General features: G+C 47.3%; 1 long non-coding RNA gene across 1 annotated transcript in view; it reads left to right on the top strand.

Moving 5' to 3' along the window:
* The window catches only part of LOC149324782 (uncharacterized), a 46,584-nt gene that overhangs the window by 10,830 nt on the left and 11,831 nt on the right, over positions 1-23,923 (top strand). Inside the window, exon 2 of the long non-coding RNA XR_016286700.1 lies at positions 9,213-9,357. This is a non-coding gene — a long non-coding RNA (uncharacterized LOC149324782). The remainder of the gene's footprint in view (positions 1-9,212; positions 9,358-23,923) is intronic.

Below are 23,923 nucleotides of genomic sequence, written 5' to 3'. Positions count from 1 at the left end.
ATTTTGGCGCCTGAGCTCCTCTACCTGCCGCTGTAGGGCGGATTCGGTGGGGGAGGGAGGGGGGTGGGCCCAGAGACTAACCCACTCCAACTGCTCACGTGATTTTGGCGCGGTACCGGAGGTGGGAAATCCGCGGCTTTCAGGACCGGTGGCCTCGTCGGGTTCCCGGACTTCACAAATTTTGACGGCCCGGGCTGGGCCTTCTTGGGTTCGGGCTTGGGCCTCGGAGCCTGCTTGGGTCCGGCCGTGGGCGTCTGGGCCTTTTTGGTTCCCGGCGTCTGCTTCTGCTTTGGGGTGGGTGGGCGTCCCGGCTTGACGACCTTGCGGTACTTGCCCGCGCAGCCAGGCGCTCCGGTGGGATGGCTGCCTCCGCAGATGAGGCAGCACGGGGAGCATTGATGTTCAGCTAGGCCACCGTCAGGAGCAGCAGCAACCTGAGCCCTGCAGCGTTCACAGCGTCCAGGCTGCGGCCGCGGGCAGGCGTCGGCCCGATGCCCTACCGTGCCACAGCGAGGACAGGCAGGGATCGTTTTCTTATAGAAGCGGACGGGGAGACGCTCGCAACTATAAAGCACGGTCCGCGGCACCCTTGTCCCCGCAAAGGTGACCACAGCAACCTGCGTTTTGCCCAGTTTGCGCTCGGATACTACGTTGGGGTCCTCACTGAGTTTTTTCTTGACAGTCTCAGATGTCTCGTCCGGGGAGACGGTGATGACGCCCTTGCAGAATTCGCCGGAGAGCTTAGGGTGGCCCCGGAATAGCAGCGTTCGGCCTCCGACCGGCAGCATGACGTCCCGGAGCAGCTTCTCCGCAGGTTCCACTGACTGCAGTGTGCACACGAGAACATTTTGCTCCCACACGGGCCACACTGCAAGCCCCACACTTGCGGCGTCCCCGAGGATGCTGCGAACGGCAGCGCCGGCTTGTCCAGGTCCTAAGGTGGCCTTCAGGTCGATGGTTTCTCGTGGCTTAAGCACCACAATGATTTCGTCTTTCCCGATGCGGGGCGTGTGCTGCGGCCGCCACCGGGGCTGTTTTGCTTGTTGCACAGCTGCATGTTCCGCGTTCTCGCCCTGCACATGTGCAGAGCGTCCCGCCACCCGTTGCTGGCCGGCGTCCGTGTTGGCGTCCAATGATCGCTGTTATTTGCGGTCCTCAACTCTTTCCCGTAGAAAGCTTGGCACCATCGTCTCCGGCAACCTAAGCGGCATCCGTGGACACCACATTTGCCAAGGTGCGCTGAATTTTGTTCCATTTTCAGTGCTTTGAAGACCTTGCCCCATCTCTGCGGCGCTAAGCCTGACGGTGGCAAGGCCTGCGCCGGCAGCGTTCGGGGTTTCCTCTGAGATTCCTCGGCAATGGCGGTCCAAGGCCGAGTCACCGGATACGATCCCACCTCCATAGGGATCGTTAACATGGAAACCGTTCAACATGAAGAGCCTCTTCCCAGCGAGGAGGAATACCTCCAAGACATGGTCCGCGTATGGCGCGGACGCAGGAAGACTAAGGCCTCCGGGGACGGGATCCCATGTAATCACCAGCGGCAACGGGAGAAAATGACTGGAGGCACATGGCACAGACTCTTGGAAGCCTCGAATATTTGACAAATCGTTTCGCACCATATCAAGCTTGCACAGAGGCAAGTCTCAGAATGAAGCATAGCAAATGCATTGACAAGGAGCATGAACTCATCATGGCGCAAGCGAAGAAACTCTTCGAGAATGTCTTAGAGCACTTGATCAAGACAAAAAGCATATGTGGTATTTCATGGCTGTTCAGACTGGCTTTTTGCAATCTCTGAGGAACCAGGGCAAAAAAAAATGACAACAGGCTACACAGAAGGAGGACCACATGGACTGAAGCAGTGAATGATCAACTTTTGTACAGTTTCCTGTCAGCACACATGGCGAACAAAGATGAAACCATATCAGGAGATACCCCGAAACAATGTGACAAGTGGATTTTTTTTTAGTCTGAAATAAGAGAGGGAATAAGCCAGCAAGGATCCGCACAGCTGTTTCTAGGAAACAGCAGAAAAGCAAAGTTAGTGAAGAATGGCCAGCAAGGAACATGGAAGAAACCAGGGAGGAAACAAGTGTACAAGTGTTATGGTACAAGTGTTATGGTCTTGAAAGCTAAAACCAATAAAGGAGATAAAAACGTCACAGGCCAATGAATAACAGGGCAAAAGGCTTTAAAAAGATTAAAGTCACACAAGTGAAAATGAGGTCAAAGACCAAATGTAAAACCAGAAGCAACTGTTAAAGGCAAAAAAATAAAAAATGCGCCTGATGGCCGAGGGTGCACATGGTGAGACAAGTGTCGCATATCTAGAATCTGGCATTGCGTGACAAATAGGCTTATCACTTTTTCAAATAATGAGACTGAAGGTGTGCACTGGTCCTTCATTGCCAGTAGTATCTTGCCTGCTTTGCTGATTTCACAAGCCAGCGTGTTTTTGTTCTTGGCTGTTACTTCCATTCTTTCAAATTCGGATGAACGTTGCAAAATTTTTTACAGTTCCGACAGTGAATGCCAAGACGGCAGCATTACTCATTATTAGAAAAAAAACTAGCCTATCTGCTAGCAAATGCCTGGTTTCAGCTACACAACACTTGTCTCATCATGTGTATCCTGGGCCTTCAGTAGTATTTTTTTATTTTTTGCCTTCACCACTTGCTCCTGGTTTTACACTTCGTCTTTTACCTCATTGTCAACTTTTATCCCTTTTAACTTTTTAGCTTTTGGCCTGTAACTTGCTGCCCTCTGAGCTCCTTATCTCTTCTATCACTTGTAACCTTCAAGAGCGTGTCTTATTTTTTCACTTGTTTTCATCGTGGTTGTTGGCAAGTTTCTTGTTGGCCACTCTTCGCAACCTTTGGTTTTTCGCTGCTTCATAGATACAGCTCCACAAATTCTTGCTGGCCCATTCCCTGTCTTTTCTGCCTAAAAAAAAAAAATCTCCTTGTCATGCTGTTTTTGTCTTATTTTGGTATCCTGTGATACAAGCTTTCATATCAAATGGACCTTGCCTAGCTTTTTTCGTCGTGTATCCGACAGCTGGGAAGGTGTACAAATAGCTGTCCCCGTTTCTTCAGAGGTAAATGTTGGCAGTGCAGCATCCACGTTGCCGTCTTCTGCGCAGTTCTTTGCCCAACAGAAAGTGTTGCTCTAGCTTTCTACTGTAAACAATGAAAACTTTCTGCGATTAGCTGAGCTTCTTGGTGAATACGATAGAGTCATGAAAGAGCATTTTGGGTGTGTGCCAGATGTGGCAGATCACTATAGCAGCAAAACAATTTAGAATAAAATACTTGACGTAATGGTGAAGAATGTGACCAAGCATTTCACAGAAAATGAAATGACTGAAGAGAGTGCTTTTTTGCCTCTGATGCCTCCCTTCTTGGATAGCAGTTTCATGAGTACTGGAAAAGGAATGTGTACTATGGTGGCAAAGATACTTTGTTGAAAAGTGCATCATGCTGCGCCATCTAATAAGTATTGTTTGTTTTTTTTTTCCCGTAACGCAAGTGCAAGTGCTTCTGGGGCCCTGCAACAGCAACAACTGGCTCTCTTGGATAAGTCGGGAGCTCACTCTATGCGACTATTTCTTACCAAACAAGCACCTCATCTGTCCTTTAATTCCTTTGATCTTGTTGCTGCCACTTTTCTTTGAGTAACTATGCTACTTGTGTCGCTTTGATGCCCATTGTATTTATGCCCCCTTGCACTGGTTGGTTTCTTTGAAGAAATTTTAATCAGACATATAATATCTATGCTTTGCTCAAGCATGCACTTTTAGAAGAGGAGCTGAAGGTGTCAGCTTTTTCAGTTCATGTAACTAAACTCATCTTTCAGTGGCAAGCCTCTTTGCTTTTCTATATTTTAAACCGTACTATCTGCTTGCAAACAAAGTTGGTGGTCCGTGACCTTCGGTGGCATTGCGGTGGCGACTTCCGGGTGTCGCTATTGGTTTGCAGTATCCCTTCAGGCTGCCGCCATCTAAGGGCACAGCTTGCGGTAATGTACTGTAAAGCACAATTTTGTTTTACAATTGGGCTTCCCTCTGAAAAATACCGAAAAAAAATTGCAATGTAAAAAAAGGTAATATAAACAAAAGAAAATAATGAGAGGCTTTGCAAGTATGGGCCTCAGCATGGGCTCACACAAGGTGTGGTAAAGTCGTCCCTGAGGCAACGCGACACTGCCAAAATTACCTGGCAATGTTGCAGTGTTGCAGAGGTTACACTTACTGAAAGGAGAAAATTAAGAAAGTACAGAGGCTGGGACACATCTTGAAGTGGTGCTGGTGAATCACTGTGTGTTTTCAGGGACTTTTCTGCTACCGTAAACAGCTCTGCACACAGACTAGGAAAGCTACTGGCAACGCGCTGTTTGGTGACTGTCATCACTCATTGCTTAGTTAAATATGGGGTCCTTCACTCCGGGCAAGGACACCGACATGACAGCTACACACTGCTGGAAATGAACAGTTGCACGCCATTCAGAGATCTGCCCTCGGCCGTTGTTTATGAGACAGTGGACGCATACCTAGCACACTTCCCTCTTTACTGCACCTCTGCAGGCATCTGCATACATCATATAGTGTAAAAAGAATTTTTTCCATCTTTTTCTTCTTTCGTCCTTCCCACAGCGCAATGTATCCCACACAAGCCGAGCTCCGCGTTTCTAATTTCCGCCTTTTTTCTTCGCTCATGTGCCTAAAGATGAGAGACAGTTCATTCTCACTGAGTGCACGGCGGATGCAGCTGCCGGCCCATGGCTAAAGTCACGTCCGACACGGTGGTGGATGCTGCCAGCCAAGGCACCATTGCTGCTGGCAACACACTCATAATTTAAGCGAGTTATCACCAGCACTGAAGCACAGCAGGATGCTTGCTAGATCGAGAGTTCTGCACAGCACGCATATCCCTAGATGCACCTATCCGTATTACATAAGAAATATAATGCTAGCTGTTTTTTTATCACCAGATATAATATTCATCTTGTAGATATTTATATTGTGGCGAATAGTATAGTAAAAGCAATAGTATGGCGAATTTGCTTAGAGCGTTGACATAGGTGACGCAAGTATATACTCCACCACCATACACAAGAACATTGTGGAGGAGCAACCGCAAGGCAGGAAGCATGTACAGACCACTTCCAGGCCAACATTGACAATTCTGAGGGGAATACGAGGAAAGTCTTTCAGGCGGAAGTTTGCACATATTGAGTGGTTCGAGCTTGGCATGAGCCAGTGGGCCCCCCTCTGCCACACACCGCACGTGTATGTGGAGCACCGATCCCGCATGCGGCTTCGACTGAGGCACAGCGGATCGTCGCAAGTACACCAGCCTTCAAGTTCACGAAGCGGGCTTTGGCACACGGCAGAAAAGCACACATGTGCCCCATGTAGCTTGGAAATAGCCGGCAATAAATTTGCAGTTCACACACCCTAACCAAATGACGTGTGGCGAACGGTGAAACCGGACAACATGGTGTTTGTCATGCGAACAAGCAGTTCATTGCACGGAGCTCTGAGAGTATGTGCGCCAAACACCAGTTGGCCCATTCCGGGCAGTGAGTAAACATTCTTAAGCCCAAGGTATAACTAATCGTGACAGAAATCACAGGAGCACAGTGAGAGTAGATCGAGCAGACCGCTGGACTTTGAAAAACGCTGTCAGATTTGCCGAATGTATTTGGAAAAAAAAAATGCTCTGGGCCTGTCCGACGTACCAAGGGGAGGAAATGCACCGGGTCCATCCAGTGTACCTTTACCCACAGACTTACTTGAAGAAAGTCCAGCTTCACTGCGACTTGTGAAGCTATCTCTGCTTTTTCTGTTCCATTTCTCTAACACAGGTGGTTAACGTAGCCTTTATTCTTCTGAGCATACGTCGTCTCCACTAAGTGTGTTCATATTTCAAATCTTCATTTTAAAGCACAGAGTATTAAAAACTGGCTTAGATTACAAGACAAATGTGTTTCCACCAAGTACAGCAATGAAAAGCACCAGACGTTGGACAAATATAGAAATCCTCATCATTTATCTTATCCCAACACCGATTAAGCAGCACAAGGTAAAGAGCAGAAAACATGTAGTATTGGCCCAATTGATACAAGGTGCAACTGTGTTTAGGGAAAAGTTACGATGATTTGACTGAATGCGTTCGTAAGGGAACTGCTCATTGTTACCGTGAAATATGCTAGGCTGTCCAATATTTTCTGCATGTTCAGACACAGAAAAGGCATATTTCTAACTAGAGGCTGATGCAGCTAGATGAAGAATTTCCTCACTGTGGGGATATCTCAGTTGACCTCGCAAGTGGGACCAACACAGGCATAGTGCAGCGCATTGCTGAGGAACACAAGATTATGGGCAAAGCTGAGGGAGAACAGCAGCTTGGGCGGAACAACATGAGTGGAACAACCCAGCACAGCAGCACTGCAGCGAGCATTTCAGCCACTTGAGGCACAGGGATATGAAATGCTATGAGGCGAACATGGCAGCCAGGGTGAGCTAACTGGCAAAGGCGGTAAGCTTCTTGCAAGGACCGGATCATGAGGCAGTTAGGTACCGATTCCTTCTTACCTTCCTTCTCCATGCTTGCTGCATATGTAGTGTTCAAAATTTGTCTGGAGCGATCGAGTGTATCCATAATGTAATACTCCAAAACCGCGTTGATGTCACCATGCTTTCGTTTATATCTTGAGAATCTCTTCTTCGTTGACCATACGCCTTTTCCATGCACCAGCTTCTTCGCTTTTTGAATAACACGTCTCGTTGCCTGAGGAATGGTGACCCGCACATCAATCACAGTGAGGGTGCATGGCAGCACTGTCAGCAACCACGAACATTATTGAAAGGACGCGTGCTGCTATCAAATCTGGGATCTCGCGAGGCATTATGTGGCTTCTAATGCCTCGTGGCTTCTTACGCCAAGCGCGGCTCTTTTCTCTAGCAGAGGTAGCTCAATGAAGGCTTCGTTAGAGTAGCGACGTGCACATTGAACTCTTACGTAAGCTCCCAATAAACACAAGTTCACCCCGCTGTTGTCGCCCAGTGGTTACAGCACTCGGCTGCTGACCCGAAAGACGCGGGTTCGATCCCGGCCACGGCGGCCGTGTTCCGATGGAAGCAAACGCAAGGCGCCCGTGTACTGTGTGATGTAAGTGCACATTAAAGGACCACAGGTGGTCAAAATTTCCAGAGCCCTTCAGTGCACCTCCCATGGCCTGGGTTGCTTTGGGACGTTAAAAGTCATGAAACTATGAAACAAGTTGGTCCTAGAAGCACGTGCTATAATGTGCCGAGTCATATAAGTCACTGCGTTAAAAGAATATGCAAAGCAAGTAGGACCTTTAAATCGTACATTATAGGAAAGTACACACTATGAAATTACACCTATGAACTCGGGCATCGTTTCAAATTTAGCCTCTTAGGTCCAGTACTATATCCCTGTTCTCATGCTTGGGCTTCCTAAAACCGAATACTACGCTATACTAAGGGCTGAAAACATGAACTCGATTTTGTATTTATCTTTCAATCTCAAACAATATACTACAAACCATATTAGTATGTTATACTTACGACGTACTAAGGAGTGTTCTGAGAAATTTTACGAAAGTCAAAGATGTTTATTTTTCAAATCCACTGCAAACTTGCCTCTTTTTTTGTCAATTTTTACGCACTATAGAGAAAAAACTGCTAGTCCAGAATTACGAAATTCACCTGAAATGAGGAAAAGCAACTAGGAAATACTGAGAAGAAGATTAAGCAGTGAAATCTCAACGCATCTTGGGTAACGGTTGTGCTAAAAAGCGCCTTTTTTGCAGCACATAGTTTCTTGAGCGAAGTTCAAGATTTTTTCCCCTGAAGAAGAAGGGAACAAATAAAGTGGTATCTAATGTTAGTCAAGAGTACAGTTAAGGTGCTAAGATTAACTGAGAAAATACTCATGCGTGACATAAATTACGGTACATGCAGGAGGGCCTCAAACTCGCAACTTTCCGAAATGTGAAAAATGATCCTCCACCTCTTGTGATGTGCGCATTTTTCTCAGGAAGACTACAATGTTACTTGCAAAACCAAGGTTCATTTGTTTGTGTAGACATATTTGCCCATCACATGTTAAAATTTAATTGAAAACAAAAAATGGCCATGGGACCTTGACTACCGTAACACGCCCATATATATATATATAAGCCAGAAAGTCCGAATCGAAGCTATAGCATATCCTCCTACTAATAGCGAAAAAATGCTGACAATTTCTGTGAAGTACCATCTACGGCGTCAAATTCATCAAATATGCATGACGACACATTCCAATCTATCCATAAACAATGGATGGTTACATGGTCGCAGAAGGGTTACTGGCATTGCATGCACATTATGCACTCTTCAGCAAAACCTTTCTCCCAGGTCCTGTGCTGCCCTGGCCAAATATCTATGAGCAAGCAATGTGTATAACTAAAGCTACCCGTCCACTCAAGATTTTCCAATGTCCCCTGGCGATTCATCTTCACTGCCCTTTTCGACAGCAGTACAAGCCCGCAACAGTGCTTCCAAAAGATGACAAAAAGCAGCAGTGATGCATCGGCGGTAAAGCGACTGTGGTGGGCACGCTATTTCGAAAGAATAGCATTTTGCTCTCCACGGAAAGGCAGGCGTGCTCTTGACTCTTTGCAAGTGCATTAGGACGCTCAAAACTCGTTGGGGAGACTGCTAGTCGAGACCTGTAGTGGTAACTAAAGCTACCCATGCACCACTCACCTTGTGTGCGAATGGTCTGATCGGTGAAAATCACGGACACAGCACGCCGGTATTATCCTAGCTCACCACTCATCACGTCCATGCTGTGAATGGATGAATGCAGGACCGCAGCAAGTAGGACCCCTTCTCATTCTGCGCGCTAATATTGTGCATAGAAACTTTTTGACGCTTAAAATATGTAATGTGACTGATGAAAGGTGGCAAAGGCTTTTCCGTGTAACGGCGGTGTAACGGCGGTGCTCATGCTTTTGTGTAACGGCGGTGCTCATGTGACCAACGTTCGGTGAGATGGAGGTGTTGCGGCTCCAAAAACAGGAAATCACTTTTTTTTTCCGTGAACGTGTTTCTCTTAAGGGCGCAAAACAGATATTCTCAGTATGAGAACAGCAAATTTCTGTAAAAATACTTGTCATTTCACACACACTTCTTACAGTGCAGGAAGTCGCCTTCGAGACACCAGAACTGGCTTATCAGAGGCCCAACCGGACATTCGCCTTCGAAAGTCCATGACCGGACTGCATTTCAGGACCTCTCACCCACAGCACCAATCAGCTTTCGCTTATTAATGCTGCGAGCCGGTAAGCGAAGCTCTTATTTTCCAAATTCCAGTGGTTCTGTTGCTGCTTATTTTAGAGGCATATAGAGCTCATAGCTTGAAGAGCCCTATGCTAACGTAATTATTTTTCTTCCACACTCTTTGAGGTGGCAGCACTAATTGCCGAGTATGTGCAGTAGCGCGTATGTTTGATTCACACACATCTGGGTCTTGGCAAGCCAAAACAAATGAAGGGTGCAAGAGTTGCGTCGGACGAACTTGAACGTGCGATGTTAAGAAAGCGTAAGGTATATAGCGTAAGTTATTGTTAGAATGAAAAATGTGATCTGAGCATGTTGAGTGAACTGAATAAAAATTTAATGGAAAAAGAAACCGAGAGCAGCTGTGTTGTTCACCGTGGAATCCACTCCTGCCTCGTGACTGAAGGAATGAAGGCGGAAATGAAAGAAAGGGAACTGAAGCAGGCACCACAATATAAGACTTAGATTCCCCCGCCTGAGAAACTTTTAACTTGCACTGGCAGCTTGCGTAGTGCAAATGGGCAGTGCCTTATGTTTTGAGGGATAAAATGTGAGCAAGCCACGCACCCTATTAAAGGTGGCATAGTCATTAGTTTCTTATAAAATATTCAAGATTTTCAGCTCTCTAATGTTACGAGAAAAACTTGGGGCATACGCGTACCACTGCACTGGGCTGCATGCATCTGAAGAGTAAGTCATTAGTTTCTCACTGACCACTCAAACACCGCAGCTTCAGAAAAAAGTTTTCTGTTCATTTCACTGACAAACATGTGGGAGAACATAAAAATCTACCTTCCATGACAAGAGAGTAAAGGACTGTTCATGCCATATCCACTAGCTGTTTACATTCGGTCTGTGGACACAGGCCTGCACCAAGCTATATTACTTTTCGTAAATGCAGGAAGAACACTGGACAATGGGGCACCCCACAGAATGTGTATGTAGATTGTGTTCTCACTTGTCGTTTTTATTTTGAGGACCACATGACAATCGAAGAAAATGAATGTAATATAAAACAGACGAAAAATGTGGCCTCAAAGTTGTGATTTACCAGTTCCACAAATATTTGAGGAACCAGTGTAGGCAGGGAAGAAAAAAACGATGCGAATATGGATTTTGGGTACTTGTGAGTTCTCAAAATCTATGCATGATTTACCGGTTTCAAAGCGCCAAAATCTGTGTTTAAAAAGCATGCAGTGCTCGAGTGAAATGACTCTTATTAGATAAACGAAAACATCTTCGATGGAAGTCCGTCTGTTTGGGTTCTTGAGGTAGTTGGGAGAAAACGGACGCCACTTCTTCAGGGGTGACTAAAGTGTGCCAGCAGCAGCGGGGTGCTGCCTTCGCTCTCTGTTTGTTAGCACGCGGTGCAGTCCACTAACGCACGCAGAGGGGAGCGTTCCTGGAGTCCTATTCATCGCCGCCTTTGTGAGCCGGATGTGCCATGACTCTACATGTCACCTCTTGAACAGATTTGGCTCCACGGCCAAGACGCTCACCTCCTCGAAGGCTATTGGGTGGTCGCCGGACTCGCATTGTTTGGCGAGGGGGTTGGATTCCGAATTCATCAGCCGGATGCCATTTTTAAGGCGGAAGCCTTTAATGCCTCATCGTTGTAAGCAGAAGTTGTCGACAGAAATGTCACGCTTTTCAATTGGTCGATATGGTCGTTACGTCACAGCGCGCGAATTTCAAACGGGGCCAATTGTACTTTGGCCAGTAAGCATGCAACCAATTACAGGGATCATTTAGTGATGCTCCAAGTAATTGGGAATGAGTTGAGTTAATTGCTTAATTACCTAATTAGCCTAATTAACATTTCTAGTCAGGTCAGATAAATAAAACCAAGTAGGAAACTGGTCGAGCTCGGGAATCGAACCCCGGTCTCCGGAGTGCGAGACGAGCATGCTATCCCCTCCGCCATGCCAGCTCGATGGTTTGGAATAAACAAAGGCTCGTTTGGTGAATATGGTGTCTTCGTTCACTCCCATCTTCCTCCCTTCCCGTTACGGCGAGGTTCAGGTGTCCACCGAGGCATGAGAGACAGATACATTCCCTTTCCTCAAAAACCAATTTACCGACGAGCAAGGCGTAAAACCAAACGGGCGATGGCGTTCTGTGGACTCCCTGGCAGCGTTGCAAGACGCTGTCGCGTTCCACTCATACAGGCGAAGCTTAATATCTTAACAACCCATCAGTGACGCAAGCAGCAACACTGCGCTTAAGGCTTTAGCCTCACCGCACTTTAGGTCAACAAAGTGCCCCCTGAATTTTTGTGTTGCCTTATTTTTTCAATGAGGTTTTTTGTTTCACCGACGTATGAAGCCGGGCACTTGGAGCATGGGATTTTGTAAACGACACCCGGTTGTTTTTCTCTGAGGGCGCGGTCTTTCGGTCGTGGTAAGAAGCGGCTTACTGTCGAAACAGGTTTCTGAGCAACATAGATTCTATTTTTTTCCAGAATGAGTGCAAGTGCTTCGCAGGTTCCCCTCATGTGTGGAAGAACCACGCGCGCGCGTTTCGTTGTTTCACTGTTGGCTGTTGCCCCTGTCGTCCGAGCCTGACGGCTACCAACGCGTTGAGTGAAGCCACGTGTGTAGCCATTCTTCTGTAGGTTAGTGAAAACGGTGGCCTCTTATACTTTTTTTCTGCTTCGGAGGAGCAGATTGCCTTTGATCTCCTCAGAATGGAGGAGGCGACGGATTCCTTGTGGCTAGTAGGGTGGTTGGAATTTAAAATTTAGGTAGCGGCCGGTATGGGTTGCTTTCCATAGACACCGAAACCTAGATTTGCCCCTTTTCTTCTTATGGAGACGTCCAGGAATGGCAATGTGTTGTTCACTTCTCATTCCATTGTGAACTGAACAGAAAGCTCGACTGAGTTGAGGTGTGCCAGGGAATTTTCGACCTGCGATGTCTTCAGAGTGCAGAAGCAGTCGTCAATGTAACGAATAAAAACTTTTGGTTTTTCTTGAAACGACATCAGTGCCTCCTCTTCGATGGCCTCCATCGTCTGGTTGGCAGCAGTGACTGAGATCGCGGCGCCCATGGCAGTGCCGCTGGTCTGCTTATAAAATTCTCGCTTGAAGGAAAAAGCTGTGCTGCTCAGGCAAGACTCCAAAAGGCGGCAGAGCTCTTCTGGGTTCAGGCTCGTCCTGGTGCCTAGGTCAGCGTCCACTTCGAGGGCTTGCTTCGCTGTGGAAATGGCAAAGAGCAAAGGAACACTGGTAAAGAGCGAGACCACGTCGATTGAAACCATGCACTCGTCCGCTTCCAGTTGTAGATGGGAAAGACGTTCGACGAAGTGGCTGGAGTTGCGTACATGCGTTGATGTGTTGCCTGTCAGGGGCGATAGGACTCGGCGGAGGTAGGCCAAGAGTGCCTTAAGTGGTGAAGTTGGCGATGGGGCGCAGCAGAATGCCAGGTTTGTGAATTTTTGGCTGTCCGTAAAAGGCCAGTGCTCAGCCGTTCCAGCAGATGAAGTGCAAGTAGAGGCGTTTTGATTCCGGATGCTGTTTGAAGGTGGATGCTAAAAGTTAGTTCATTCTGGTCTGAAGTTGCAAAGTTGGATCCTTTCTTAATTTTTCGTAAGCTGCAGCGTCCAATGTTTTCACTTTTTCTACGTAATCTGGTCGGTCGAGAACCACCGTTGCGCTTCCATTGTCTGCCGCGAGGATGACGATGTTTTGGTTGCTCCGAAGGTCTCTGAGAGCTGCCATTTCTCCTTGCGAGAGGTTCTGCGGCTGGCGACCGAGAATCTTGGACAGAACCCCGATAGTCTTTTGCCAAACTTCTTTGTGGGCTGAAGGTTCAGCATGCGTGATTGATACCATCCTCCACAGCTGCCACTAGTTGTGCGAGGGGTGGCCTCGTTCACGTGGTGTTAAACCCGTGGCCTTTCGCCAAGGCAGAAGTTTCGTTTGCAGACAGCAATCTCGGTGATAGGCTGGTGCCAAAGTTGGAGACGTGACCAGGCGGTCCACTTGCGTTATCTTTCTCCTTTCGCAGCTTGCAGCGTTTCGCTTTGTGAGATGACTCCTGTTTTTCTGCTGTGCTGGAGGAAACACTTGCGGCGAATGCCTTCAGTGAGTCCAACATATCCGCGAGTCGATGCTCAAGCTGTTGGCGCAAGAAGAACAAGTCCAGCTCCCTCCACCTCAGGATGTCATGGCACTCATGTGTCCTTGCGTGCACCAGTCGTCGTTCAGCCTGGGATACAATCTTCTTGCCAAGTAGTCCGATCTCCCTATATGCGTGAATTCCAAGGACATGTCCGGCCCCACCGCAGTGAAGGTACAGGAGACGGTTGTTGGAAGCTCCCCAAGCGTCTCACCTCGTTTGGCTTCATCGTTGGTAGGGTGGTGCGGCAGTCTGGCATCTGGCGGTCTCCCATTGATTGCTCAACTGGTGGGAGGGAATTGGGTTTCGAATCGTGGCGGTGTGTATGCCATGACTTGGGGCTCTTGGTATGGATTCATTGCATGGGCAACCTCCAATGCTTCTGTGGACTTCATCACGAATGAGGTCCATTTGCGCTGCTACCTGTAGCTGCACTGTCAGTGGAAAAAGTCACCTAAGCTCTACGCGATCAGCTTCACATTATCCTGCTGCAAGCTCTGTTTGCTCGCAGAAGCCGAGCCCGGGTGGGTCATGCAGATTTCGGCAATGTTTTCGGGTATCGAAATTCGTCTCTGTGGTAACTCACCTTCAAATCAATTCGCTAACTGCTTTTGGCGGGTACATACACGGCCGGCGAAGAGTTACTGAATATCTGCCCTGATATTTTTCTCTACCTCTGTCATCTCAGGCTCACTGCGCCGGAAGAAACATTCCATTTCTCAGGCATATATTTTGATTGTTTCATTCGGCTACTGTATGCAATAAACCAGCAGTCATTTTCATTCGGCTACCATATGCGAGAAATGAAGTACTAGCTCTATCTCTGCGTACGACGCTGGGTATTGTTTTCAATATCTCCTCCTTGAATGTGTTCCAGGATGTTAGGAACGACTCAGTTTTTGTGCCATACTCTTGAGGGTCGGTCGAGGGCAAAGAAGACGAAAGGAAAACTTTATGGAGAGCTAGGATGAAGCAGATTCCAAGGAATGTAGCGTAAAGGTGACGGAGAAAAATAATGATTGGTTGATATCTGAGGTACACCCTAATAAGTGCACCAAAAATAGGACCAGGCTGGCTACTTAAGCCAGAAAACGTGCAGAACAGGAGAACAAACAAATTAATCCCTTTGTCCTTGCATTGTTATTTGTCCTTGCATTCCTACTGCTCCTTACTGTGCGGCGCGAGTTTCTGCACAATTAACTAACAATTAGCTCCAGTCATCCTTTCCGCGCTGAAGACAATGAGGGCAGTGTCATTTTTCACTTTGGATCGGATGGCTCTAGCTGAAGGAAGATACTAGAAAGTTATCTTCAGTGGCAGAAATAATTTAGGATGATGACACCAGTGGAGTTGAGGAATGGGACAGTGTAAGGCAACGAAAGGGGAAGTAAAGACAACACTATATGAACTGCAAGTGGAAAAAGCGGCAGCTGAGAATCGTATGACACCATAAATTTTGATGGGCGCTGGAGACATTCGGTTGGAAAACCAAATTTTCCTCCCTATGCAATCAGCACCTAATGACAAACACCTGCTGAAATTGAAAGTTCTTTATAGCGTTTCAATCATCAATCATCAAGATATATGGTGTCAAAAATAATAAAAAGTAAGGAAAGAGCAGCCTAAATTCCATTATCAGCAGTAGTAACTGCACTATCGCCAGTAGTAACACATCAAATTAAACTAACCTCAGACATCATCCTACCAAAGGACCACGCTGGGTTTCTTAAAGGTGACTCCTCAATAGATCACATTTACAGCTTGCATAAAGTATTGCCGACACAAGTAGAATTTAGACAACACCCAAATATAGGCCTCATGGGTGAAAAGCAAGCATTTTTCACAGTCCAAAGTTCAGTAGTCATGAAGGCACTTCTTAGATCAGTCGTGCAGGTTCTGCCTCCCCAGCATGCAAAGCAGGCGAATATAAAGATATTTCACAATACTTTTAGTGGTTGCAGTGAACCGTAGTCCTCCACAGAAAAAGACAACTACAAATTGGGTGTCAGGCAGCGAGGTAGGATCTATCCAGGAGTATAATCCTGATTTTTACCAGTCATATCTTTAGAAACCGAATCACAAAAACTCCAGATAAAAGTTTGTGGATTTCATGTCGTATTCATATTTCCAATACATTATGATGCTAAGTAACTCGGGGGTCAAACTGCATATAAAGAGTAACGCCTAAAAAAGAACACAGAATGACCGGTTGCAATATCATTCTCCAGCAAACTGAAAAAAAGGGGTATTTTTTAACTTAGGCTGATTAAACATGTGGAAGCAATCGGTTTGCCTAGTGTCCTCATTGTTTTGCTCTGACAATGTTAGCTCAGTTGTAGAATTAGGTGACGAAGACAACGATGTGCCATGCACAGAGCGAAAGTGTGTGGGAGTTTAAAACCAGGCCTGACCGTGTGGGGCGGTAGCGCAGTGCCATCTTGGAATGACGTCCGGAGATGATCTGCCAACGCTGCCATGGGTTCGAAACCCAGTAGCGCAAAATACATGCTTTATTGCTGCTTGGGCTTTTACGATGCTGGGTTCGACTGCGTTTGCCCTTTATTGTAAAACTCTCAATAACAAAAATGCGAGAGGAAGCCCGCACCCAACCAGACGTTTCCGTAGGCGAACCAATTGAAGATAAAAGTGGCCAACACCCAAGAGAAAATTTAAGAAAAACCAATTAGAAGAAATCAAAAGTCGTAAATTGTGGCCGTGCAACAGATGTTTAGGTCAAGACGCTCCAGGAGGACGAAGAATTTACGAGGAAGAAATGAAAATGAAACATGGTTGGGTCCAGCGTGGCCAAAATCTTCAGACGTGCTCGCAGGTGGCCAGGAGGAGGGAAGGTGCGGGGATCTGTAGGAAGGAAGGATAGGCAACAAAAGAAAGCAAGGGAAAAAAACAGTATATAATGTGCTTATTAAGAAAGGAGAAGGGGTACATAAAAAAGGGGAAATAGAAAAGTGAACCAAGATAAATGACAGAAAGGCAGGTACAGAAGCAAAGAAATAGAACGTGTGAAAGGAACAATAACTAAACAATGAAAACTGGAAAGTATAGCAGCTAAAGGAAAGAAAAAATAATAAAATACAAATTGAAAAGAAACCAAAAGAACAAAAATAGACATGAAAAAAAAGAAAAGCAATCAAAACTAAATCGCGTGTGCATGCAAGGCGAGCAAATAGCAAGATCCACATGCCCATTAGGCAGGGGCCGCCCACCAGACTTGGCCATATGGTGCCCCCGACAACATGAGTCATGGGAAATTGATTGATTGATTGATTCAATTTTATTTCCCAACATTCATACAAAGCATGCTTGTGAAAACATCTGGATCCCTAGCTAAAAGCTAGTTGGGATCCATGCAATTCAGTTTCAAAGAAAATTGTAGGCAGAAAAAAAATTAATTACATGCCTATAAAAGCTCATGAAATTAGAAAGACATAAATGGGTACATAGAGCAACAATATTCAGAGCACCAAGCCTTTTTTACAAACACATAAAAACACAAAAATACATGAAAAGAAAAAACGCTGGCTTCACTCATTGTTTATAATATTTCTTCAGTGACACAGGAAAGGTTTTAGAATGTTTGAGTTCACTTGGAAGCTTGTTCCACAGCTTAATACCAACATGGGCCATCCTTCTTTCTCCATAGACATTTTTCGTTTTCGGAAGAAGGAAATTTCTGTGATTTGCGTTGCGAGTGCATAGTGGTGGGATACAGAATAGCGATGAGTGTAACGGGTAATTGCCTTTAAGGCATGTGTGTATTGTCAAGACAGTCCTGTATTCACGTAATGATTGTAGTGGCAGTATATCCATCTGTTTAAAAAGAGGAGCAGTGTGGGTGTTGTATCCTGAATGTGAAATTAATCGAATTGCTCTTTTTTGCAAGACCCTAACTGGTTCCAATTAAGACCGGTAGGTGGGGCCCATGATTCAATGCAATTTGATAACTGGGTTTGAAAAAATTGAGAAATAAACAATTCTGAGCATGTCATTACTCAGCAGGGAGGCTATATGGCAGGCTATATATGGCAGGGAGGCCTACGAGCCGTCCGGGCGAGAATAAAGACGAGAGACAGGTGAAAGGAAAGGAGAAACGCGAACGGCAACGCGAATAAGCAAAGCACGAGACTGAGGGGAAGACAACAAAGGCGGGAAGTCGTGAAGGAAAAGAAAGTGTGGACAGCCGAGGAGCTGCGCTGCTATGTCCGCGGTGAGAGGACAGTCGCGCAGGTAAGGGAGGACATCCCCCACAGATGCTCCGCATGGACAGGAAGGCGAAGGAAGGAGTGCAAAGCGATGGAAGTACCAGGGAAAGAGGCCGTGGCCAGTTAGGAGAGGGACCGGGATGGAGGGAAAGAGAGCAGGAGACGGTTGATGTAGGGGACAAAAACAGCTGGGAAGGTGTCAGCATGTTCCGCGGTCCAGGTGTATGGCCAGAGCCTGAGTACGGTGGTACGCATGCGGGTGCGCAATCACAAGGGCGAGAGCCAGGACGACCACAGGAGGCCGCGCACCGACGCCAGTGAGGCAGCCCATTCGGCGAGCTCGTTGCCCCAGACACCACAATGGGCGGGGACATGATACACGAAGACAGGACGGGGAAGAGAAACGGCGGCAAGGGTGCGCTTGATGTCTCAGACGCATAAGTCGTTCGTAGATAGGGAGTGAGAGCCTGAAGGAGAGAAAGGCATAGTAGGCATGCAAAGGTAAAGGAGAGGACGTGCGCCGGGCATAACAACAATCCTCGTGAAACGCAACAGCCTCTGCGCAGAAGGCACTAGAGGCTGTCTCGAGACGAAACCGGCCTATGTTCCGCAGCGCGCCAGAAGACGAGAATGCGACATAAGCAGCACCCGCAGAGTGAGACGTACAGCAACCCCGCGTGAATATATGAAGGCTGGGAAGGGAAGACGGAGAGAAAAATTGAGACGGGAGAAGACGGGTGAAGCAGAACGAGGAGGCCAGAGAGGGATGGTCGCACGAGGGACCAAAGCGGGGCAAGATATCAGAAGGTAGATAAGTGTGACATCCAGAGGCGACGAGATCTACACTGTTTAGAAGGTTGTACTCCACACAGTGGAGTACCTGAAGTGCAGCCGTGCGTGTTGTGTGGAATGCCCCTGTGGTAGCGAGAAGAGGGACACGCTGCACAGAAACAGCCTTCTCCCGAAGGCGGAAACTGACAGTGAGAGACCACCAAGCTGGCGCGGCCAAAGTAAGGGCGGGTTGTGTTGCCAGGAAATAAAGCCTACTTAGAGCCGAGGGATGGAGGGAACGGTGGAATGATAGAAATGAGACAAGACGCAAAGTGAGGATCTCTGCCTTGACGCGGAGGAAGTTAGAATGAGGTCGAAAAGTGAGGTGGCTGTCGAAGACAGCGCCTAAAGTTTTGAGTTCTGTTTGAAACTTAAGGGGCAACCCCAGAAACGCACTGTGGAATTACGCTTTTCCATTCCGCCTACACCATGGAAAAACAGCATACAAAATGTTTTGGTCCACAAGATTTGCGGGCCCCGTGATTGCGAGGCCCAAGAGGCTTTCTGTCAAGGATGTGGGCACACAACTGCTTCAGCTCGTGGCGTTCGCGGGCCGGAACCAGCACAATGGTATCGTCGGCATGCGCCTGTACTACTACGCCAGGAGGCATTGGACACTCTAGACGGTCTGCGATTATTGTGTTCCACAAAAGCGGTGAAACAGGGAATCCCTGAAGGCTGCCGTGCGGTAGGCTTGGCAGACACCTACTCACTAATGCGCGTACAGTTGACTACCGACTACACTGCGCGGAGAAGTGATAGAGGTTGGCAGGCAGACCGCGACACCGAAAGAAGCAGAGGCCTAGGGGGTACCAAACGATATCAAACGCACCCTGAAAATCAAGTGATATGAGAACCACGAGCTTGTGGATATGCGCAAATTGTTCACAGCCGTTCGCAACGAGGCCAGGGCTTGCACTGCGCTGCGCGAATGGGTAAAGACAAACTGGTTGGGGTGGAGATGGCCACTGGCGTGCAAGAAATAATAAAGACGACTGTGAAGTAGGCGTTCTAATAATTTACCGAGGACTGAGTTCATCACTACTGGCCTGTAGGAAGTAGTGAGGGAAGAGGGACGGTTTGGCTTAGGAAGGAAGATGATCCGCCCCTGCTTCACGCGGAAGGAAAGTAGCCGAAACGGAGGGCACCGTAGAAAAGAAAGGGAAAGGAAGACGGGTGGGCACGCCAGAGTAGCCAAGGGCGCAGTCAACCTATCCAGGCCGGGAGTCGTGCCCGTACCGAGGGCGTTCACGAGCAACTGAAGCTCGTTACGCGAGAACGGGACGTTCGGTGGTACAGAAGGGCTGTAAGTCGACGCGACCGATGCAAGGATAGACGCGTGTAATGGTGAATCCATTAAAGAATTTTCAAAGGCGACCAGTCTCCGGAGCAAAAGTGCCGCTGACTTGACGACAGAAGTTGTCAGACGGCCCCTTTTGTGTCCTGCGGTGGTCGGAATACGGGGGCGCTCAGTTTGGCGAATGCCTTCTGAAAGAGTGCACCAAAAAGGTTTTTGCGAGTCGCATCGTAACAGGCCTAGCGCAAGTCCTTGGCCTCCCTAATGCTGCGATGGTAACAGGCAAGTGCCGCCTGAAATGCGGTGCGATAGACGGGGCGCAATGATGGGTCTGAGCAACGCTGGACGCGCAAGGCTCGAACGAGGCGCCACTCGACGACGAGCTCAGGGGACCGCCATGGCTTCGGTGCTGGAGCACTCACGACCGTGTGCTTGCGCTCAATCAGCCTGGTAGTTTGGTCGTGGAACCGGTTGACCACGGTCTCCAGTGCGTCGGAGGAGCGCTGGTCTGCGCCAGCAACGTGGGGAAACCATGTGTCCCTTGCGAGAACACTGCTGCAGGTGAGCGCGCGATGCAACCGTGAGGCAGTGCTGCTTCGGGTAAGGATGACCAATCGCCACCTCAATATAAGAGTCCTCGGACAGAGATTTCGCGTCCGAGATGGTCCATGTGTATTCGAAGCTGAGCAGGGACAGGGAAACAAGCGTTACATCAATCCACGATTCTGCGTAATGGTTATAGGGGGGGGGGGGGGGGGGTGTGGAAGTAGGATCATTTAAAACGGTCAGGTGGTGACCCAGTGCAAAGTGAACGTGTTTGAAGCCCCACGATTCGGAGGGTGCGGGGCCCCACAGTCTATGCTTGGCATTGAGTTCACCGAGAACTACACAGGAGAACCACACAGGATAAGCGCTGGTAAAAGCCCTTGTCCTTTGTGGTTCTCTGGGTTCACAGGGATCCTGCAGTTTGGGGGGACACAGGCAAATTCGAGACTTATGGAAGGGTTTTTTTACCAGCCAAAGAAGACGCATATACAAGAGAGAATCACACAGGACAGGGGCTGTTAAAAGCCCTAGTCCTGTGCAGTTATCTCTTGTGTATGCGTCTTCTTTGGCTGTTAAAAAATTCTTCTATAAGTCCACCATTTTGCCCGTGTCCTCCACAAACTGCAGGATCCCTGCCCGCTACTAGTCAAATTTCACTACTCCACCAGGCTTGGACTCCCACTGCCCTTCTCGAACTCTTGGAATCCTGTTGCCCTAGCAGATCATCAGCTGTTGCTTGTATTATTTTCGCTTCAGTACTACACCCTCCAGGGCGAAACGGCTGGATTCTGTACTTTCAAGAGGTTTGTGTGGCATGGAAGTGGCTTGTAGCGTGACGAAGGGGTGTAGATATGTCCTAGTGAATTTTCGATGCCACAGTGACAGCTGCAGCGAGCTATCATTTTGTGCAGCAGCAAAATGGCATTCATTTTTAAACTGGTGAAATGCTCAGCATTTTGTTTCAAACATGAGTGCTAAGGGAAGACTTTTTATGTTGCATGAAAAGAAAGAAATTACAAGCACACTGAACTCTGCATGATTGCCCCAGGGACATTACAAAACCCTGCCATCCTTGCTTTATCTTCGCCAGCTAAAAATATCCAGATATCTGCAAATACTTTGGTTGATAAAGACAAGCTGTCGTACACTCATTTGAGCACAGTTGATGTTCGCTTAAGCCCAACTTATGTAAGCCAATACCTGAATATCATCATCATCATCATTTATTTCACCCCTGAAGATCCCGTCTGGGACATTACATAAGGGGGACATTAGGGAAAGGTAATTGCAGTGAAGATTTGCAGAAAATTCCAGTTAATCAGTGCCTCATAGTGAAGGTTATGGAAACAAATGCAAGCTTATGAACTTCATATGTACATGAGCTTGCCCAATCTATGCACATAACAGAATTTTGCCTTGAAATGATATTTACCACTGCAGGTTACAGTACTTCTACGCCAGGTAGCAGATTACAAAAGGAGTCTGCATAGATAGGGCAATAAGTAATGTCAGACTAGTTCAATACAGAACTTACTAGCCAGGTCATAGCTCTCATAGCTTCAAATATTTGTGCATAATACTATACACAGATGCTATACACAGGTGCAACTAGCAAAGCAATAGAGAGAGACAGAAAGTTCTGTAATGAAATGAAAAACAATATTTTGCTGGCTTTTAAAAACACTACCGGCTACTCAGCTTGGGCAAGGACATACGAGAGAAAGAATAAAGGAAAGAGGCACAAAAAAATAAGGTTTAGTAAATAATTATACATCGAAACATATTTTCAGAAATGATGTAGCCATCAATTTTGCTTGGTTTTATGGGGTTTAACATCGCGAAGCAGCGCAGGCTACTCGGGACGCCTTACTGAAGGACTGGATAATTCGACTCCGACGTTCTTTAAGTGTGCTGCCATCGCACATTACTTGGGTCTCTAGTATTTTGGCTTTATCGTAATGCGACCGTCATGGCTAGAAGCGAAGCTGCGTCTTTGGGATCAGCAGCCGAGCACATAACCACTCAGCCACCGCGACGGCTCCCATTTGGGGTGACATGCATCAAAGTGGTGGCTAACGGGGCTGACAAAGTTCACTTGAGAGAGAGTGCGCATTGATGAGAAGGCTTTAGGGTTTTTTCTAGTCTCAAAATGCCATCTAATCAGACATAAAATTCCTTAACAGCATATGCTGCTTATGGCAGACTAAGGGACCTAGAAGAAAGCAATATGTCCATAAATTAGTCAAGAAGGGCCTCCTTTCAGTGCCCACTCCACTACCCGAAAGGGCACTCGGCTTTTAGAAAAGCATGCCCGGCCCATGTCCATTCATGATTTAAGCTGAGATTTTAATTCGCATTTTTTACCAACCCACGCGGCTCTCCCCACCTCTTAGCATTAACCCCACGATTTTTCTGTCAGTGGTTCACTACACTGTTCTCACTTTTAAGCCTTTTATAGTGTACAACACTTTGCCTGACAGCTTTGCAGAGGCAAATAAAATGAAAGGGTTTCTTTTTCACCATACTGCAAGGTGCTGTTCGTGACTTCTGCATGCCGGCCTAGGGTGTAACACCCCATTCATATTCTCCCAACCACTTCTCTCAAATGCTCTACACCTGTGCATGACCTGGCTCAGATGTACTACGTTATCACTTCCAGTACCTCACTGCCTATCACTGCCTTTTCAGATTGTCGGATATTCCTTTAGCTCTCTTCACTTCTACACCAAGTGTTTACGTCCTCAGTCGTGAATTGCAATTCCTCACCGCTCAAACTATGGCAATAAATAACACAAAATCAAATTTACTAAGCTTCACAAGTCTGCGTTTCCCAAATGAACCCACTGCCAGGCAGAGAGGGTCTCCTCATCCAGCATCCTCACATCCCATTCACTGTAGGTGCGTTCTGCAAAGTAACCAATCCTTGACTTCAGGCCACTGCTGCCAAAACTGCCCTTGTGACTAGATTCATACGCTAGGATATAAGAATTCACTTTCTGCAATCATCATCAAAATTATACTCAATAAGCCTTCCCGTCAGGGAAGGAGACTGACAACGACTACACTTTAAGGATGTAAACACATGCAGTGCGGTACACTACTCTTTCTGCTCGACATACGGATCAAACCGAGAGAGGCTACTCAGTTTGTTGTCTCATCGGTGGCAGGTTTTCGCATGCCAGCTGTCTGCCAAGGCCTGGCTGGGCAGCTGCCCAATATCTTGTCAGTGTCACTCGGCAGAAAGCCTTTCACACCACTGAACACCTGGCCATCTTTAGTGCTGCTTTAGTCAGTCTAGACTGACCACAGAGGATTTCCGAGCGTGACAGAGGGGTGCAATGCTAACAGGTTCTGCCAACTATCCCACCAGTTCCCGTCTACATCGTCAGCACGCACTGGGTGTTGACAGGTGATTTCGATGATGCTCCAATCCAGAAGGGCTGATTTAGAATCATATGTTCCACTCAGCACCGGTCACTGAAACTTGCTAGAATGTATCTGCTTATGGGAAGTAAAGAAATTAAAATTGCTAGTGGTCAAGTTTTGTGCCTCTACC

This window comes from Amblyomma mixtum, unplaced genomic scaffold (genome assembly GCF_055824585.1).
Source record: "Amblyomma mixtum isolate Tamu unplaced genomic scaffold, ASM5582458v1 scaffold_17, whole genome shotgun sequence".
NCBI lineage: Eukaryota > Metazoa > Arthropoda > Arachnida > Ixodida > Ixodidae > Amblyomma > Amblyomma mixtum.
The sequence above is the reverse complement of the archived record's forward strand: the minus strand, read 5'-3'. Positions and strand labels throughout refer to the sequence as shown.